At 38.1% G+C, this 21,190-nt stretch overlaps 1 long non-coding RNA gene across 4 annotated transcripts in view; it reads right to left on the minus strand.

Moving 5' to 3' along the window:
* LOC130156777 (uncharacterized) overlaps window positions 1–21,190 on the minus strand; it is a 520,457-nt gene that overhangs the window by 272,327 nt on the left and 226,940 nt on the right. For all 4 annotated transcript variants that reach the window (XR_008824606.1, XR_008824605.1, XR_008824603.1 and 1 more), the window contains 2 exons: window positions 13,181–13,248; window positions 11,888–12,000 (listed from right to left, as the gene is read on the minus strand). This is a non-coding gene — a long non-coding RNA (uncharacterized LOC130156777). The remainder of the gene's footprint in view (window positions 1–11,887; window positions 12,001–13,180; window positions 13,249–21,190) is intronic.

A 21,190-nucleotide genomic window follows, 5' to 3' on the forward strand; every position in this document is an offset into this window, starting at 1 on the left:
CCACAGACACGACAGGTTTTTGAAAGCATCCTTTCTGGCGCCAACTTTGACCATTTCTGTTTGTTACACCAGAGTTCTCCTTTCTTTGGGAGCGGGCAAATTTGTTTAGTGATGAGTTTGCTGGCTCAATGAATTCAGGATTACTCCCTATCATGCAGCATTATTGGAAAGCAGTTCTGAGTTTCAATGTTTTAGACATAAAACTAAATAAAGAAATAGCAACAAATATCAGCAGTTTGTAAAATGAAAAGATCAAAGAAAAGAGACTGCAGAGAATTTTTGATCAACACCCTGACAAGGGGTGTTAGTTTTAATAAACAGTAAGAATTTTAGGCCATTATGAAGCATGAGATGCAGTCTCAGCTGTGTTTCTAATTTCCTTTCTTGCCTTTACTGCTGTTATATAAAGCTCTGTAGTGACGAAAAACATTTATTGAAAAAATCTGAGCGCACCGTTTGGGATTACGTTATTTCATCTGCACGGAGCCTTCCCAGCCAATGAGAAATATTTCTTTCTCCGCCCTCCATGGTGCCAAGAGCTGCAGGCACATTCTGTGCATGGGACAAACCACTGGACAGAGACGCACTTGTATAAGTGAATAAGGATTTTGTTATTGGGTTTGAAGACTAAAAGATCATGGAATGCTGTTCATTTTATTTGGTACTTTTTTAAAGCTGTAGATAAACACAGCCAGAGCTTTGTGCACATTTTTTAAAAGTGAATTTAAGAATACAAAACCAATACATATTTGGCAATATATCCTGTGAGAAAGAAGTTTTCTGAAGAATTTCAGGTAACGTGTTGTCTACCAAGCTATGAATACTACACTTTTTGTCTACACACACTCTACAGGCTTATGGAAACACAAAAGGCCATGAAAATTAAGATGAAGAAAAGTGAAGGAGAGACAGAAGGCTCACGGAAATAAGTTATATTGCTGCTTAAATTATTCACAGGGATCAGGGCAGAGGCCTGTTCATTCTTCTACTCTTAACTTTTGGGGCCTTTCAGGTGGGCAGAGATGGTCAGTATGAGAGAAGTCTCTCCAGAAATCCCTTCCCCACCCTTGAAAAAAGCTGGAAATTAATTATTTTATTATAAGATGGTCACAAGGAACAAGTCTTTTTTTGTTAAAATGACTCCATCTGTGGCTTTTCACCTACAGTATTTTTCCTTAGGGGATTATCAAGATTATTATTAGTAATTATTACTAATAAGCCATTACTATGAATAATGGTAATTAGAGTATCATTTAAGGATCCTAGTCATAATCACTGTGGAAAACATATCAGCATAGTGAAGACCAAGGCTTTGCAACAGCACACCCAAATCTCATATGAGAAAATGAACAAGCACAGAGCTATACTCCAGAGAACACGACACTCAAAGCCTTTCATCCCTAAACTGCCAATAGCAGCATTAAATCCAGTGTTTGTCCACAGACAAATGACCAAAAAATTTTAGCAACTGCTTTTGTTTAAAAAAAAAAAAAGTAGAACAGTGGTTGTTTCTCCTTTAATTTTAGGATTTGGTAGAACCGCATGACCCCATCTCTAGCCCATAAAGTTCTGGTTGTGTGAAATCTCTGATGACAGTAAATATTGTGTACAGAAAGCAGTACAGACCCAGCTACCAAATGGATCATGGATACATGGAGAACATTCAGCCATTACGGATATTCCACAGAAGGGCAGAAATCCAGTCTGTGTCCCTTATTCACCAGAGCTGTAGTTTTTCATTTAACAGACAGCAAAGTCCTACCTGTTACAAATTAACGTCAAACATGTGCTCAGAGTGGACACGCCTTAATTCTCCCACTTTTTTCATTTGTTTTTAACATTTTCTCTCAGGAACACATACCCTCCCTTCTCTCTTTGCCTCTTTACATTAGCTCTAAATCCTTGTCTATCTTGCTTTCCATCTTCAGAGTCATGACAGAACTCTTCTAAATGTACTCTGCTGACAATTTCTGATCTGGTTTTCCACTAAGATAAGCAGAACTGCATTTATAACCTTTTAACTTCACATATATAACTTCATAACTTTAGTTTACATCTATATAAAATTTTGTAAGGTTTTCTTTTTAAAGGATGGCCTTTTCTTATCTTAACATGAGCTATGAAGTCCCACACTTATTTTTTTATATATATAATATACACTATGTATGCATCTATACATATTATATACTTCTATCGTTATAAATGGAGAGGTGCTTCTGACAAAACATGGAGAGGACCTTTCATGCCATAAAAAATGCAATCCAGAATATACCACAAAGGGTATGAAAGCGTGGATAGTTCTATTTCAAAGAAAAACATTTTCCAATATAACATGCTGCAGCTGTGTTTGTTAGAGATCCTGTTCATGGGGGTCACTGTAAGAAATTCAGCACTACCTTAGCAGAGGTGACCAGAAGCACTCTGCACAAAAGTGCCTTTCCTTCCGCATTAGAGGAGGAATTGCAGGTCAGATGCTCACAAGCACGTCCATCAAACCAAAGATGTTATTTTTATAAAACTACACTTAAGAACCTAAAATCACTCCAAAAAATTACAAAAGCTGGTTATGCAACCTCTTTATGACACTGGCATTACATCTACTTAATATCTAGTACAATCCAGATGCAGCTGAATTTCAACATACAGACCCTTGTTCTTGGCTGTTAGGCCCCACATACCAGTTTACATGAATTTAACCACAGTACAGGGCTAAAAAAGATAAGCATTCAGGGCTGGAAACATCTGACAACCACTGTGTCAATGCCTGTACAATATAGAGAGCAACAGCCAGTTAGGCCAGCTCTGTTATCTTAAGAACAGAATCTTTTCCAATGCCTTATTCCTAAAAATTAGGTAGGCCTGATAGGCATTACCTATTTACATAGAGAAGTCTACTGTCTAAGTGTTTCATGTTGCCTAGGCTAAGCAACTTTTAAATTAATCTTACCACAGGTAAGGTACTTACTAAGGAGGGAAAAACATGCATCATTAAGTCTATTCATTTCAGCTACATAATTTCAGAATTTGGTTTATAACTTTAGTTTTTTTAACTAGATTTCCATGAACCATTTTTGCTTGTTTGCTTGTTTTTCCCTGCTGTAGAAAGAAAAGCAAAAATTCACTAAAAGTCTGCTTTGGATCTGCAATTATGTATGACAGTATTTTTTAATTTTTCTGGTTTGACTCATGAAAATTATCATACTATTATATGCCCCCATTCCTATCTGAAATCTCAAGATACCTCTCGGGACTTTCAAGAAGCAAATGCATTCCCCAAAAATAGAAGTAAAACACAAAAAATATAGTTGTTGAGATTCAAGCCACAAGATCACTTCAAAGTTTGCTCATTTTTAATAACCGATGCATAATTGGTGCCCTTGTTCTGCAACAGCCATGAAAAAAGACTTGTGTTCATTGCTTTGCTGCTGTATGAGAGGCCCTGTCTACATTAAATATTTTTGCTGGGTCCTTAAGCATTAAGTTAGGCAGAGAGAGTGTGACAGACAAGTTGCTATTTCAGACTTGAAACAGCACCTGGAGGGCCAAGACCTTTCACAGTTTAATAGCGAACAGAGAATCACAGTACTGATCAGGGTCATGTGGTGGGTGAGGCAATCACTGATACTGAAATATCAGATGTCACCGTGACAGCTGTAATAACCAGGGCTTACGTCCTTCAGCTAAAAAATATCCACAGAATATGGTGAATACACTGCTGCAATATGTACCTCTTCTACCTTTGTTTCATGCTATAAACATTTTGACTCCTGAAGGCTCACAGCGCAAGAATAGAGCAACTAACCCTCACAATACATTTTACATTATAGGAGAAGTATGACAGAAAAGAGGGTTTTTTTAAAAAAATCTTGAGAATTCAGCAGAAAAGTTATTATTTGCTTGTTACTGACAATTCATTCCTCTGAGATAAAATAACTTAGTTACTACAGGAACCCAAGGAGACAGCTGGCAGTGATGAACAGAACAACATTCAATCCGCAGCAAGTGTACATCATAAAACAGGCGCCACTGGATTAAAAAGTAACCTTAAACTGTTCAGTGTACACAAAGGCAGCCTAGTCAAAACACTTCAACAATTATTTAAAATCTCAAGTTAGAGGCCAGTTTCAACCTTCAGGGAAGCCTTCTCTATTCATAAGGAGCTTAACTAATCATAACTTTCCACGACTTATCAGAACTGGATGCAGTGTGTCACAGCATGATAACTGAGCTCTGGAAATGTAACAAAAGATGCCTTTTCCACAAAAATAATGGTGAGACTAAACCCCAAAATTTTAATCTTTGAACTTGGTGGGGGAAAAACATCCTGTTACTCATTAAGTGTTTCCATTAGCATGCAGGGATTCTTAGCCAGGCACCTGGCTCCTGTTGGTGTTACTGAGCAATGTGTGGGCCGGCACACGTATCGGAAAAGGAGCCGATCTCTGAAATCCAGTCCCAGGATGCTACATAAAGTGCATCACCAGGAAACAGAACAGCCAGTATCCGACACACTGCATTTCAGCAGATACCTAACTATGGAAATGGGTAAGCCCACCTGAAACATAGTATGACTTCCAGTTGATCTAATTGCTCAGAATTAACAACCTAATGTGTAAGAAATCATGTAGCATTTATTCTTTAATATGATAAATACTCTAGCTCTAAGAAAGCTTCAGAGTGAGGTTAAATGAAGCCCAAAAAGGACAAGATTTCTATCTCTATTTTCTTCCGTCTAGTTCCAGATGCATTAAGACTTTAGCAGAGACCTGCAAGTATTATGTACGGCTTTCTTTTATCTTCCGGAAAAAAAAGGGGGAAAAAAAACCCAGTATGAAAGAATGAAGCAGTGCCAAACGCTACAAGAAAGGCTTAATAAATAGAGCCCAGGGTCACAATGTTGCTCTTATTTGCCCTGAAATATATCACTGAAGTTCCGTATATTCATATTTGTTTACATTATAAATGTACTAAATGAGCTAATTACAGTGATCATAATTTACAATTAAAAACAAACAGTTAGAAATTTCAAAGGCTTTCAATATCTTTTCTTTAATCATTCACCCAGGCTCAAAATATGCATTTTTTAGATTAAAGCATTAAAGTTGCTAATTATATTCTCAGAACTAACAATTATTTCTTTACCCTTTTACTACCTTCTTCTGGCAACAAAAAAATGTCAGCACTGATTTAATTTTTTGTTATTACAGGATTAAAAGAAGTTTCTCAAATGCAATTAAATGTGCCCTATAGCTATAGTAACTTTCCTATCAGCATCCAATGCCTCTTCACTAAAACAACAGCATAAAAAAAAATTATTCAGACTTTCTAGACATACTTTTTTTCTCCTTTTATAACACATTCCTTTGGTGATTATCTCCAATGACAACTCAACCATCTTAATGAGACTCTGTGCACATCTAGATCTTGGTGAAAGTAGATTAATAGGGGAAAATGAAAGTTAAAGAGGCTGTAAAGAGTGCAAAACCCTGCACATGTCAAGCACTGGTTCTTCACCTTTGGGAGCTTGGTTCAAGTTCACCCTGAGGCCCTAAGTGAAAAGTTCAAGTCTCAACTATGTCCCTACTTGATATATCACAAAATCAATTATTTTATGGTGGTAGATTTGGTAACCTATGCTCAGACAGAATCAAGTTTTTTCCCCACTGGGAATTCACCAATTATCTACTCAGTGAATTATTCTCAGATAAAATAGAAATACCTGCTGTCGCCAGGAGTTTCTCATTATACTGCCTATCAGTTTAGTAGTTGATCTGTTTCGGAACAGTGATGTTGCACTCAGACCATGCACCATTAGGCACCGTGCGATCACAGCGATGCACAGTGACAGGACACCAAAGCATGATTCAGTGTCCAAATCTGTACTGTTTTGGAAAAGAAAAATAGTTACTGCAAGCAACCAACATTACACCAGAGAAAAATTGTAGCAAGGCACGTCATTGAAAATTCTAGCTTTCTCTAGATAGCCCTGAATGTTAAGGCCCTGCATTTAGATTTCACAGTTGTGAACACCATCTTCTAATCGCCATCAACAGTACACTTGGCCCAAGCTGCAGGAGCACACTGATCCACCTTGTTAGCAGCACTCCCAAATCTACATCTTGTGTTACTTAATAAAATATGCCTGTTGCTGGAGTTGATATATTATTATTATGATAATTACTTAAAACTGTTTCCAATCTAAATACATGGCGTTTTCACATAAGTGAATGCCAGTCTGAATAATAAATACAAGCCACTGAATGGCTTAGATATGGAATATGCACTCCACATGCTGGTGCATGGCTGTTTAAATCAAGCCCCATTCATTGCAAAGGACCATTTCATACCCTGCAGTGGTCTGTCCAAACTAACCCCAACTTGCTTAGTTTAGTTTTCAGCAGTCAAAATTTTGTTTCATAAAACCACCAGCAACACATTAATGTTAACCAGCATCCTCTCTCAGACTTGGCTAATGGCATACACATTCATTGTCCCTGAAAAGGATTACTCAGTCCCAGGACCAAGTAAGTCAGCACTGACACTGTCCATGTTGTACTCATTTTGTGGAATGCATTTTGCTTTAAAAAGACATCTTTCAGATAAAAACATTCCAGATTTTTTTTTTTATAGTGGACAATTAAACAGAATTTTGATCTTATTCTCTCTAAAGTGGAAATGTCTAGATATGAGCAGTAAAAATGATGGGGGCCTAAAGGGAAATCCCAGTGTGCAAAGATTAAAAAGACAGAAACTGCCCAAATAAAGGATGGAGTAATACAGAGAGGCCACATAATGAATGATAGAATGACAAGAAGGCAAAATTCCTATTTACCCTTACACAAAATACAGGGACATAAGGACATGCAATGTCCCTGAGAGGATATAAATTTAAAAACAGTGCCAGGACGAGTTTTAGTCATGTTGACTTCTTACTACTGCTCAGCAAATTTACACTTTACCAGCTATAAAATGGGGATAATATTCTTGTCTTCCCCCATACAGAAAAACTCACTGGGGAAGTATTCAGATAATTCTATAATGAAGAATGCCATTGAAAACAGTAAAAAGACATTAATAATTCCAAATGCAGAGCAGGTTTGGATTACATTAGCTGACACAGTGGACAATTAATAAGGCTTAAGACTACAGACTAGGTAATGAAGTTAAAAAGAACTACTCAACACCTTCCTTATTCCCTGCAAATCATTGCTCTTGTGCAAAATGAGGCAAGAATAGTAAGTGATTTGTAAAGAAGGATGCTATCATAACACATACCTAATGGAGGCTGACTTAGGATTCTAGGGCCATCCTCTAAACTGGGAGTGCCTGATCTTGCAACCTAAATGACTTGTGATGTGTTTTTCAATACGCAGTTACAAACAAGTTATTATTTCTACAAAAATAACCTGATCATTAAGTTGATTGTTTGCAAAATAAATGTGAAATGCATTCATTGCTTCTCTAGAGATGCAAAAAGATTTTGTTTGTAGCCTTTGATTCTGTGAGCATTCAGTGAGTTTCTCACAGGAAAAATGCACTGCTAGGAGCATTTCAATTCCTCTGTAAATGTTACATTCCTCTAGTGAACTCTATCAACAAGCCCACTCAAAGCTCATGCTTAGTTTACTACATCTTGCCAAGCAGACTCTTTCTTCATCAGGACCAGAAATACGCCCATTAAAATGGTGATGAAGAACAATGGGACAATTCAGGATTTCACAAGTGCAGAACCTAATGTACCTGCTCTAATTTAAGGAGGCCTCTAGACAGTCATCAGGCCAAAATCTTGATGGAAGGATTTTGAAGACTGAATAAATCGTCTAAAATAAAACAAAGGAGTAAGTGTATCAAAAGTTGTAATACATACTTTATTTAACATGTAGTCCTGAACAAAGGGGACTTACAGCAGGCTATAAAATCTGATTTTTCTTTTACAGCATAGCTGGTATAACACAGCACATGCTTTTTCCTAAAAGCTCAGTGGGAGTACTTATTGATATGCAGATTGATTTGAAAATATAAAACCTCAAGGTAAACTTCTGGATGAGATGGCTACAACACAAATTGTATTCCTAATACCTTCCTCTGGCAGGTTAGGTGAGATGAACTGGGATGTGTCAGAAAGGCCAAAGCATGAGATGCTGCATCTAACAGAAGGGAGGGTAAAATATTAGAAAAAATTTGTTCACAAAAAGGGTTATCAGACACTGGAACAGGCCACCCAGGGAAGTGGTTGAGTCACCATCCCTGGAAGTACTTAAAAGATATGTAGACATGGTGCTTAGGGACATGTTTTAGTGGTGGACTTTGCACTGTTAGGTTTATGGTTGGACTCAATCTCAAGGGTTTTTTCCAATCTCAATGATTCTATGCACCATTCCAGAAGAGATTAATGGTTCTACTAGAGCAAATCACTGTCAGATCACAAACCTGGCTGATGATCAGCTGGCAGAAATACTGACTGCCACTGCCTGTGGAAACGTTTGGAAGGAATGACTGGAGGCAATGTACAACTGGCAAATCCTTACACTGAGGGTAAGAGGGGTGCCATTTGTATTGTAGGCAAGCTGTCCAGCCACATCAAAACAAAATCCTATTCAGATCATCCATGGGTTCAAATCAGCATTCACAACAACTATTATTCTCCATATTCACTGGTATTCCTCTGCTCAGGCTGAATCTGGACACTTAAAATAGTATCATACAGGTTTGCTCTCTGAATAAAGGATTCATAAACCAAAAAGTTTTCAGACTATATGTGCAAAACCTTCCCACATGATATGCTATTCTGTTGTTACAATCTTCAGAAAATAATTCCACCTTGTCCAGCTGTTGACAGAAAGCAATGACATGGATCATGTTGCAAGGGTGCTAAGCTATCTAGAGAAGTGACTAGTAAGTAAATTTTATAAAGGAATTTCCCAGGTCTCCCATCTATATTGGCATACATCAGTGGCTTTATCTAGAGCTGAAAGGCAAGAATCCATTACAGAGGAAGTCCACAGCGTAATTAGAAAACAATCAACACTTTTTCTAATGCTGCTTTTTTCTTCACTTTAAACTGCTTCATTGACTTTAATTAAACTTGCCCTAGGTTATGAAACTAGCAAGCTGCAGAAACATTTAAAAATTAAATAAAATAAAACCATCTTTCTTGTCAGGAGGGTTTTTACCGGCTTGCTTACCTGTACCGCACTTCTGACTTAGAGGATTTTTAAATGCAGTATGTGATACTGCAAGACTCTTGGTTTTGCTCTTGAATTAAAATGACCTCCCACTGTCACAAGAATCACAGAATTAAATTGTTGAGATTCTCTCCACTGCTTTAGCTTCACTGCAGAATTCCTTTGCTGACTTCTGAGAAATGGTATGAAGCTGTCATCACAGACTTTTAAACTAGCCCTACTCCTGGCTTTAAGTCCAAAGAAAAGATATTATGTATATTTAGAAAACTGTCAATTTCCATGCCAATAGCTCAGTCCAAAGTTGAAAGTACATGACACGGACTTTGGAGGAATAAAGAGATGGCCTCTGTCCTGCCCTGGCCTGGGCCTGGCTCATGAGAATATGGTCAAAAGCCCTAAGAATGACAGTGAATGGAATAACTTATAAAACATAATCATCAACAGAAAAGAAGGTCAGAATAACTCTACCAAACACATTCCAGCCTAGAGTCATCTAGTCCCATTAGACAGTGACCCTTTATCAAAATACTAAATAAAATCTATTCTGGCTAAAGATGGGCCTGAGTGTCCCAAAACATTAGGAAAGCTCAGGTCTGAATTAACTTTACAATTTGGTCTGCATTTGTTTTGAGTTGCTCACTGAGACATGTTCTCTTTATCTCCTCTAAGGAACTTCTTAGAGCCAAGTGAGAGGGATCAAAATCTGCATTTTCTGCCTCTAGAACTGTTATTAAAGCAAAAATAAATTTTGCAAAAATCCTGAAGTTTACTAAGAAAGTATAGAGCGCCAATTATTTGCAACTGCGTCCATTCCTTGATGAAGTGCCATGGAGTATTGTAGTTGAGGTATTGATCTGGGGTTCAAAAAACTTGAATTCATTTTTTGAACAACTTGTTTATTTCTATTTTTTTCTGCATGCATCCACAGAAGACACAGAACAGAATTTCTGTGCCTCAGAAGGCTACTATGTCCTACTGCTCTCAAGGTATTACCTAAACATCCTCACTGAAGTCAAAAGAAAGATCTTCATAAAATTAAGTGACACTGAAATCAACCATATGTATCTGTAAATTTAACAGATATTATGTCTCCAACAGAATACATATATAATACTGTAGTTACCATTCATTATGTCTTGAATATACACATAATGTTGATGAGATGTGAAGAGTTTTCCAAACTGGTAAAGATAAAGAGTGTAAGCAATTTATAATAAGATACAGACTGTACTTATGTCAACTCAAGCTGTTTAATAGCACAACAGAATTACACCATAGTTTATGGAAATTTTCCTTCACCATAGTCTTTGAGAACTTTCCATTAACTTCAATAGATGCCAGAACAGGCCCGAGAGCAGGAAATGAAGAAATATACTGTACCCAAATGAAACTGCAGTGGGAATTTAGGTAGGCAGAATGTAATTATTCACACTTGAATCTGGACAGAGCACAAGGTTTATAACCCCATTCTGGCAAATATATAATGAGATACATAATAATCAAGAGAAGCAGGGCTACTGGCTCTCCTTTCTGTCAAAAGATGACTTTAAGAAGAATTATCTGCTTGCTTGATAGAGTAAAACGAAGGAGTGACATTTTTTGCATCACCTGCAAGACTTGCGAAGATACAAAACTCATGGTTTTTTGGACCTTCAGCTAGAACATAGTCATTGCTTGTGAAATAAAGAGAGGTTTTAAAAAATTAGAAACTTGGTTCTTTGCTGGTGCATGCACTTAGGCACATATGCAAATGGAAATCTATGGGTTTCCTTCTTCTGTGGACAGTCCTTGGGGACAATCTCTGGAAACTAGTGCCCTTGCAAAATACCAATATTTACTATTTGTATATTCATTGATGCAGATGAGGAAACCAACCAGCACTGAAAAAACAACAGATTCTCTTGCACATGTACTGGATTGTAAAACAACAAAAACTTCCAAATCTTATAATAAAACTGCATTACATTCTAAGAAAGTGGATCCATTTTTGAGGTGGAACACGACAGCTTTTTAACTTTCTACAACAGTATGTGACGGAAGAATACTATGTTCAGTTAATACTGCAGGGTGATTTATGGAGGAAGAATGTAATAATATAAATTGAGTTTCAGAAAAGACACTGTGACTAATCTTACAAAAAATGCTATGGGATGTTTAATAATCCTGGTGGGTCAGAAGTTGTTCTTCAAAAAATTCTCTTAAGACTGATTGTTATTGAAGTATGTATTGCATTTGGTTCATTTTTCATTTAACTATGTAGTCTAAAACTGCTGTCAAGTGCAAATATTTCAGTTGTAATTGGATACCCATACAAATGGAGTAGAGCCACCAAACCTCAACCAAAATTATAATTGTAGAATATTTAAGGTAGTAAATGCCCTTTGAAGAGCCACAAGACAAGCATCTGTCCACATCTCTTGAGCTATCCCTAGCAGTTCTCATTGGTGTTTATTGTTCCATTAATCAAAAATAAAGCAGCAGGAATAAGGCAGCACATTAGAACTCCTTCCTTGCATTCACCCTGTAATCTTCCTCCATTGCCTCCCTTCAGCATTTAAGGCTACAGTGTTTATTCATTAAGCTGCGAGTAGTAATTTGGAGGAGATTGAAGCGAGCAGAGAGGAGGGGAGAACATAATGTATATAGTTAAAGGGCTTGACTCAAATCCCTTGGAAATTAGCAGAAGTCTATGTTTTACTTACCTTGCTGCTGTATCAGTCCTAGTGGAGAAGCAGAGATGTTTCTGCAGTACTTCTCTCACCGTCTGCGGGAAGGCTGTGACTGCACGCATTTGAAGTCCTGATCTGAGCCTACACTGTTTCACAAGGAGATGAGAAAGGAACAGACACCGTTCCGCGGGTCTGACATATTCTGTAAAGCTACAACATGCAGCCCTCCTGCTTTATTGTCCAGCACCGGGGCCCTGCACAGGCCCAGGCCTCCATGAGGCCGGGAGTGGAGGCCCCACGGATGGCATGGCAGAGCCGGGCAGCCAAGGCCTACCCCACCCCCGGCCAGGAGAGGGGCCAGTTGGGGCCACCTGGGGCTGCCCCAGCCCCAGGCATATCCCTGGGGACAGGGATGGGCCGAGGCTGGGCCGGGACATGGGCCTGTGATTAGGGCCGGCTCAAGGGCCCCACGGGCAGGCCCCGCCGCGAGCTGGGGCCGGCCCTGCCATGGTGTGGCTGGTCTGGGCTGGCAGCCCTGCAGGCCGGACTGGGGTCCTGCCCAGGGGCAGGGGAGGGAGCCCCCGGCGGTGGGTCTAGACCAGGGGCCTGGTGGTGCCCAAAGGGCCCTGGCATGTCAGAAGGAAAAATCAAGAAAACATTTCATATGTTTCATAGGACTTCCTTTCATTTTCTATTTTCCCTTGCATTTTCCCCTGCATTTTCTTTATGATTCAAAATCTAGTCAGCCATGGCTTTCAGCACTACATTCAGCTCTTTTCAGTTCACTATTGTTAATGAGAACAAATGAAAAAGTAATGTTTGTGCTTCTTCAAAGGCTATCCAAGTGGGCTGAGATCCACTTATATGGTATCCATTCCTTGGCTTCACAAAAAACCAATATTTTTGTAACTCTGGAAAATTTGTTCCACCTAAAGGTTTGGCTAATGCTCACATTTTCATCCCAGAATTTGGGCTTCCTATAATGCCATGAAGTTTTTGTTAACAAACCCGTGAGTTCCTTAAAGAACTTTTCTCAGAAGGTAAATAGTAAGATGTTTAATGTATACAGTATGTCAGATTTGGTCCCAATATCTTTTTTATGGCTCTCAGCCTTTTCCACCAGACGATACAGTATGTGGCAGAGACCACCCAGCAAATATTTTTTTTCACTGTATTTCACATTACCTCTTTGTTTAGTTGTAGACTTCAACTCCATAAGGTAAAATATTCCTAGATACTTAATACCCTGTGGTTTTCCATCTATATTTAAACCATGCCTTATCCATTGATCATACAATATGTTCAGGGACATAAACTCCAACTTACCTCAGTTGATCCACCATTCAGATACACTTGCAAAGCCCTCAGTTAGCTTCCACAGATTTTTTCACATTCTAGGAGCAGAAATAAAAATACCATTTATACTGTATGATACTTATTAGAGATGAATAAACAATGCATAGCAAACAACTTAGACAACTATTGTTTACTAAATATCCATGAACTGATCATGATTTCTTTGGATTTATTCAACATTCTCCAACTGTTACAGTTTTTACTTATTGCTTTTGAACTTTCAAATGTTCAATAGTTATTAGCCAATCTACATAATATAGCTCTGATGAATGTGCCTAAGTAGTGATTTTTTAAATTTTCACCAGTAAAATTTGAGCATGTAAATCTGGTGATACCAATATTTGTTTTGGCTTTGACAAACATCTCTGCAATGGTTTCTAAACTAGTTGCAACCACATTTGCAGCCTGATTAATTACCGTCCTTAACGATGGAGGATATATTTGCTCAGGTGTAGCATCACTTGACTGTGGCTCTCTAAGCTTTCAAACTCCAAGCTAGTAACCTCTTATGATGCTGCTCCACTCCCTGTGGATATATTACCCCCTCTGGAATTAGCCTGGTATTATTTGTGTTGTGTTCCAACATGCAGCACTGTACCATATTCTCTGGCCATCAACAGAACCTTCAAAGTCAGCTCTTTTAGGGCTTTTAACTTTCATACACATAAATACAGAGAGTTGATATGAACATGAACTGTCCTACTATTCTGGGACACAATTTAAATACATATAACTCATAGGACAGCCCGGGAATGGAATTATTCAAAAATTACATAACTCTGTGAAAAAGCTTTCTTTTCTTAGAATTACCCTTTCTGAGTTAGAGGTATCATTAAGCAATATGACCAGAAATACGTTTGGCACTCAATAAAATCCATTTAAACAAGGAATACATTGTATATCATAATTCTCTACGCACAGAGCTACCAGTACTAATGCACATGAAAAAAAGGACCAGAAGGTTATTAGTTGATTTGTTAATGCACATAAGTGTCAACAGGTGTGATCAACTGGAAAGAGGCAGGTGTTACCAATGTATTGGTGCTGTCATAGAAGAAGGATGTCCTGCAAAAGCCTTAAACGTAAAGTTAAAATTGAAAAGCTGTTGAAATCCTCTATCAACCATCACCTTACAAGTATTCCATGTCTGATTTAAGGCTGGAAATGTGCCAGAAAAAAAACCTGGTACTTAAATATGTGGGTACTAAAATACTTGAACTTAACCCTGACATCTTCACATTTAGAATTTTATGTTCCATAAAGATGTCATCTCCAAGGGAGGCATCCAACCCTATTTCCATCCCCTGTAGATATTCATTTGTAGTTTCAGCGAAACACAGCACCATCAGATACCTGTCCAGCTAAAATATTTTATTTGTATCTCCATGATCACAGAATCATAGAATGGTTTGGGTTGGAAGAGACCTTAAAGATCATCTAGTTCCAACTCCCCTGCCATGGGCAGGGGCACCTTCCACTAGGCCAGGTTGCTCAAAGCCCCTCCAGCCTGGCCTTAAGCACTGCCAGGGATGGGACACCCACGGCTTCTCTGGGCGACCTGCTCCAGTGCCTCACCACCCTCACAGTAAAGAATTTCCTCCTAATATCTAATCTAAACCTACCCTCTTTCAGTTTAAAGCCATTTCCCCTTGCCCTATCACTACCTGCCCTAAAAAGTCCCTCTCCAGCTTTCCTGCAGGCCCCCATTAGGTACTGGCAGGTTGCTATAAGGTCTCCTTGGAGCCTTCTTTTCTCCAGGCTGAACAACTCCAATTCTCTCAGCCTGTCTTCATAGGAGAGGTGCTCCAGCACCCTGACCATCTTTGTGTCCCCCATTTGGACCTGCTCCAATAGGTCCGTGTCCTCCTTATGTTGTGGGCCCCGGAACTGAATGCAGTACTCCAGGTGGGTGTCATGAGGGAGGAGTAGAGGGGCAGAATCACCTCCCTCGACCTGCTGGGCACACTTCTTTTGATGCAGCCCGGGATTCAGTCTGCATGGACATTGCCGGTCCATGTTGAGCTTCTTGTCAACCAACACCCCCAAGTCCTCCTCAGAGCTGCTCTCAACACTATGATGATACCATTCTTAGCAATAAAGTGTTATGATCATCTAAAACATTAAGATTAAAAGTTTTTTATTTTGAGACCATATAACTTAATGAGAAAAAAATGCAATATGGAGACTTAAACAGAGAAAAACACATATTTAAAACTGGCAACCTAAACAAAAAGTCTGGAAAAGAGTGCTATTTTTATACTAAAATATTTAATCCAATTAGTTTCTAGTTGATGTTTCATATAAAATCTAAAAATAATCTTTTTTTTAAAAAAAAAGTTTTTCTGAACATACTTGATTGCTTGTGAAAGTAAGGGATTAATAGCACTTGAGATGGGAAAGCAAAGTGTAGATTGGCACAGAGCAAATTTTTCCTCGGCGCAAGACTGTTTTACTATACAAGACTGTTTTACTATACTTGCTTGAGTCCTGATCCACAAAAGCCCTTCTTTGCCAGTCCTCACAGAAATTAGAGATCAAAAAGATTTCTGGGATTTCTTAATTCCAGAACATTTGGATCAACATCAGTTCAGTCTACGCAGTTATCATACTTTGTCTAGTACATTGTCTACTCTGCACAGAGTTACAAGCCCAACTAATGATGACAGCTTACTGTAGTTCTCCAAAAAGTCTGTTTCACTATCTAATAGATAGCACCTTGGAAAATAACTATTTTTTCTTATTTTCAAAAATCCGCTCACTTCATTACTCCTAACTACACATTCTTTTAACAGTCCTGGGCAGTGATGGCCAGTCATATTAAACTGTCCCCAAAAAAGAGGTAGTTTCATTTAAAAAATCACAGATTTACATATCTGACCTTTTCTAAATTAGAAATAAATTCTGTAGAGAAGAAAAGCTATCGCATTAATTCAATTTGCCCATGTGGTAGAGACCAGAATGGTACTCTCCAGAGAAAGCAGTATGCAAAAGCCAAAGTACATTGTCTGAAATTCATTCGGGTGCAGAACACCATGTAGATTTGTGATGGACAAATCCTACACAACTCCTGTTTTAGGGCTAATGCCATTTAAGTATATACAAGTTGTTCGTTCTTTACATGACATACATTTCACTCAGAATGTCTATAAAAAAGGATGGCCTTTTCTGGAAGACACACAATGCACCAGCAAAAGGATTTCCTGAGATATTATCTAGCCTGAAACATTTTCCCATAAAGCACAACTGTCTATGTGTTGTTGTTTTTTTTTAACTAGGTCACTACTCCATAGTTTGCCACGGCTGCTGTCTCCTGATCTGATCTGCTGAGTGGCCAACACTTCTTAAAATCCCTTTGTTGGTGAAAACATTCTATAAGGGAATCAGCATTTTCTCTGTTGGACTAAATAATTCAATTTTATACCATAAAATTGGTACAAATGTCTAGTATAAAAGCACACAATTAATATATACTCTATAAAGGAGGATGTTTCAGTGTTTGAAGAAAGCAACTAGAGCTGTGCAGAGTCTGTTTCACAGGGAATTTCAAAATCAGGTGTTGCTTGTATTTGGAATAAAAAACCCCAAATATCTTAAAATTCATCACACATCAAATTCTGAAAAATTGCATTCTGGAAAATAAAAAATGTTCCTTTGATTTTCAAACAAAGCTCTTCACAGTGGATGAAGAACTCTCAAATTCCTAGTGTGCTGGTACAGAAAAGACTTCCAGGTCCCTGACGTTGTTTCATTACATATTTTAGACTGAAGTGCAGCTGACTCCCTGTACACCTTGGGAATTCCAAATGAACATCAGTGCTTGCAAGTCAGCCTGACTGGTCCCTAGTGACTTGACTCTCTGTTGGTCTTCAACACAGCTTTCTGAAGAGCAAGAAGCCTGAAATTCTGGTGACCCAGAAGATTCCACACAGAATGCCAGAGAGTCAGAAGGAGAGATGGAGAGGAAAGCAAAGCTCTGTTGGATGTTCATTGAAACTGAATCATCTCTATTTTTTTTCATGCTTTGCTTCTCAGAATTATCTTTTCCTCTTTTCTTGCCTGCACAAGAAGCAGTGCCTAGATGATGGTCATAGAAAAATCCACCAAACTGCAAGTGAGATCAGACATGTCTTAAGTAAACCATGTATTCTCAGAAATGGGAATATGCTACTGAGACTGAAGCTACTTGGGAACAGAAATCTTCATTTTTTATTTGTCTCACATTCTGTTACAAAGCAGTTGAAATAATAATGCTCACAAAGGAATGACTTTGTAGATGTTGTATTTGCAGCAGCAAATGTGGGCCATGCCAGGAAGAATTAGAATAATCTGAACTGTGTGCTACAGTCTAATAACGTGCCATGCACAATACAAAATACTGTGCCTCTGGTGGGGGTATTTTTTTGCCAGTGAAGTTTCTCTACCCACAGAAGATCTATGTCAGAACATTATCAAGTCTATAACTGATGTTTAAAGTTCAATCCTTCACAACACAGGCACCAAACCCAGGATTACAGCACAGGAGTGTACGATCATCTATAAAAATGTACATTAGGAAATGACTCCCAGTCTGGCTGCCATACTTACATCAATGCAGCAAAAAGTGTATGGTAGAACAGAATGTTTTATGTTAGAGAACAGATAAGTGACATGGATTGAAATTATGGTAAATTTAAATTGATGGCCTAATTAGTATTATCTCTTTTTGTATTCTCTGTAAGAAATATTATCCAGGATGAACTCATTTTGCATTAGTGTTGATATAAAGTGTAATTCTGTAGCATTTCCATTGTCTGCATTAATCTGGCATTAATTAATGCATCATTATTCCAAAATGTTAATTAAATTATTACAGAAAGGGACATCTGCCCCAGTTCAGAAAGAAAGAAAAAAAAGTATAGTGCATGAGAATTAGACTTTCAAAGGTCTGAAATGCTGTGTGAGTTCCCACAACACTGGTAGAAGCACAAAATCAAGCAGAAATATAGGCATGATGAGCTTGTGGATCATAAACCACAGTATGACATCAACATTTCCTCACTCATGATAGAGTCTGATGACAGCATCAAAGCCTCAAAGCCAGACAGTCATCAGAAATCTGAAGTGGCATATTTCTAATACAGTAAATTAAATACACTGTACAGTGACTTTCAGGAACTACTCACAAGGGAATTAAATCGGGGTATGAAAATATTCACAACTTCTGCAAGCTCTACTAAACAGTCTATTTGGCTGTTGGGCAGGAATACCACTACATAGTCACTGGGAGTGCCAGGGCAGTATCAGGATTAACTGCAAAGAATCCTGCACTTCTCAGTGTTGACTGTCTTGATCTTCTGCCTGTAATCCTAAGTAGCTTCACTGAAATCTCAAATCAGCATTTCAGTTGTTGTTCTTGTTACTATTATCTGGGTGGTAGCTGTTTTCAAACACAGAGAGAAAAAACTCAATCTGTTATCAAAAAATATACAGTTCAATCCAGTCCCCAGTGAAATCTATAGAAGTCTAACCACTGACATCACAGAGAATTGGCATTCAAGCCTGTGTCTGAGAATCGCACAAGCAGACCTCTCAGGGAATGCCACTGGCAGCAAGTGGAGCTCTCTGCAAGGGGCTACACAAGTTCTGTGGAATTGGGGTCTCTGTGAACTACTAAACTTGATTAATAATTAAAGAAAACATTAGCTAGAGCATGAAGTGAATTCTATGCGATGTGACCTACCTGCCAGCTATACACCAAGAGCCAGAAGTTGCACAAGATGCTTCCAGGATATGGCTTCCATAAGATCCAGTGTCTACACTATTCAACAACTCTGCCTGTTTCAACAATTATCACTTTCTTTTGTTACATTTGGGCTTGCATTGAAAGATCTTCAAAATGTAAAAGTTAAATGAGGCTCTTATAAAGAAGTGGTTTGGGTGCAGCATATTAAAGGAAAACTTCAAAGGAGCTCAAGATACCTTTCAAGCTAAGGTACAAAAATTTAAACAAGAACAAAAGCCTCTCTTGTATTTTGAAGCATTAATCGTTCCACTTCTGTTGATGTAAAGTGAAAGACGAAGCTTTTAGTTAAAAGCACATAGTATCAACCAACATGGAACGTTCCAAAGTCTCATGGAATAATTTTAGCTTTGATATAATGGCACAGGTGAATCCCAAATTATAATGCTCTTTGTAGCATACGATTTTTGGTAGCTGAATCCATTAGATAAACATTAGTGCTTGAAAAGATTATTGGCATAAATCAGAGTTTCATCTTTTATATTTATAAGATATTTCATATTTATAAGGTATTTCATAACTTTGTGAGTGGTGTTTGTCACATAACTTTGTGACTGAAGTTTTATATACCAACATCAGCCTGGGTTTCGAAGGATAAAATAAACAAGATCGCACTCTGCTCTTTTGTCCATCTGTCAGTTCACCTCCTTTAAGGAAGGGGCAAAATTGTAGAAACTGTATGGATATAAAGTCTGCCACAAGTTTCATGAAAACTGGAAGCTGGGTAGTAAAGAAAGAGCCAAATTAGTGCTTCCATGAAAGAAAGGTTTCAACTGAGAATGTAGCAGTTCTGTTGACTATTGGCCTCTCAGCTGGCCAGTCTGTGGGCAGGTCAGCACCAACCACAATACGTTAGCTTGCCCACCTGTAATTGGTCAAGGATACTGTGGAAGGATTTATGAGACATATGAAATAATTGTAAGTCCCCTGTGCAAGTGCATCATGAAATACACTCAGAGAGGAACAGTGAGTTGTTTTGGTGCAGATGTATAGGTCACTGGCATGCAATCTGCAAAAACACTACATTTATTGGTGCTGCTGGTCATGAACAACCTGTTGTGGTATAATTTCAGCACACTTGCAGATCTGCTTAGTAGAAAAAATAAGTTCAACGTACTGATATGCCTGACACTGCATTATCGATAAAATATATAAACCAATAACATCTCTAATGCTGGTCCATGTAAGATGACTGTGACAGAAAAAAAGAGTATCTTTTTCTTGTCAGTTCTGCTTTGCATCATGGCAAGAGTATTCCTCCTTTAGACACTAGTTAGGCAAGCTGAGACACAGACGGATTAATTTATAGGTTTTCTTAAGGCTAGATGCTGGTTACTCACGCTGGGAAAAATGGTCCCAATTTTCAGAAACAGGATTTCTTTCAGCTTTTATAAGCCTCAATGTAATTTGTATGCACTAAGAATGTTTGAAAATAAGGTCCAGTGTCTTTCCCTCAAGACTTGCAACTGATGGTGTAATATATATGTACATGTACATTACTTGTACTGAATGCTCTATGTTTCAGTGCTTCTCACTCTTCTACTTTGTATGGGATGTCAGTTAGTAGAAGTTACGAGAAAATGTGCCTAACAAATCCAGAACCAGATGTAACTTTACAAAAGGAAGTATCATAAATCAATAAATATAAATATATAAATATAAATACATATAAATTCCCAGTCTCTTCTCTTTCCAGCTACAAAGTACAGACCTTCTAGCTCCTAGAATGGAGCTGCATGATTTTTGATTTTTAGACTGAGCTGATTAGGCTACAGAAATGCCTGATTAGTATGGCAACACTAAAAGTTTGTTGCTGTGCTCAAGATCATTAACTTGTAGCATTATCATAAACCCTACTGCCCTGTATTTTTTCTATTTTTACAGTGAACACTGGTAAAAATATCTACATATACACACACACATATAGGAATTATTTTACTACTTAGCTTTTCCTGCCAGATGTTTGAGTGGCCAGTCAAAGCTCCAGAGATATACAAGCTTGATCTACATGTATGCAAAAAATTAATTAAAAAAAGTAACCTAATACTGTCTCTTTTATTCATTCTTTAACAAAGTGACAGGGTATTTTCATTATTTGCTGAGTACTTATGGATAATAACAAATTAAGTGTTGATCAATCAATATAATGATCCATTTGACCCAGAAATAATAACAAGAGAAGATATGCAGAATTCCTAATA

The sequence above is a fragment of the Falco biarmicus genome, chromosome 11 (assembly GCF_023638135.1).
Source record: "Falco biarmicus isolate bFalBia1 chromosome 11, bFalBia1.pri, whole genome shotgun sequence".
In the NCBI taxonomy this organism is placed as follows: Eukaryota; Metazoa; Chordata; class Aves; order Falconiformes; family Falconidae; genus Falco; species Falco biarmicus.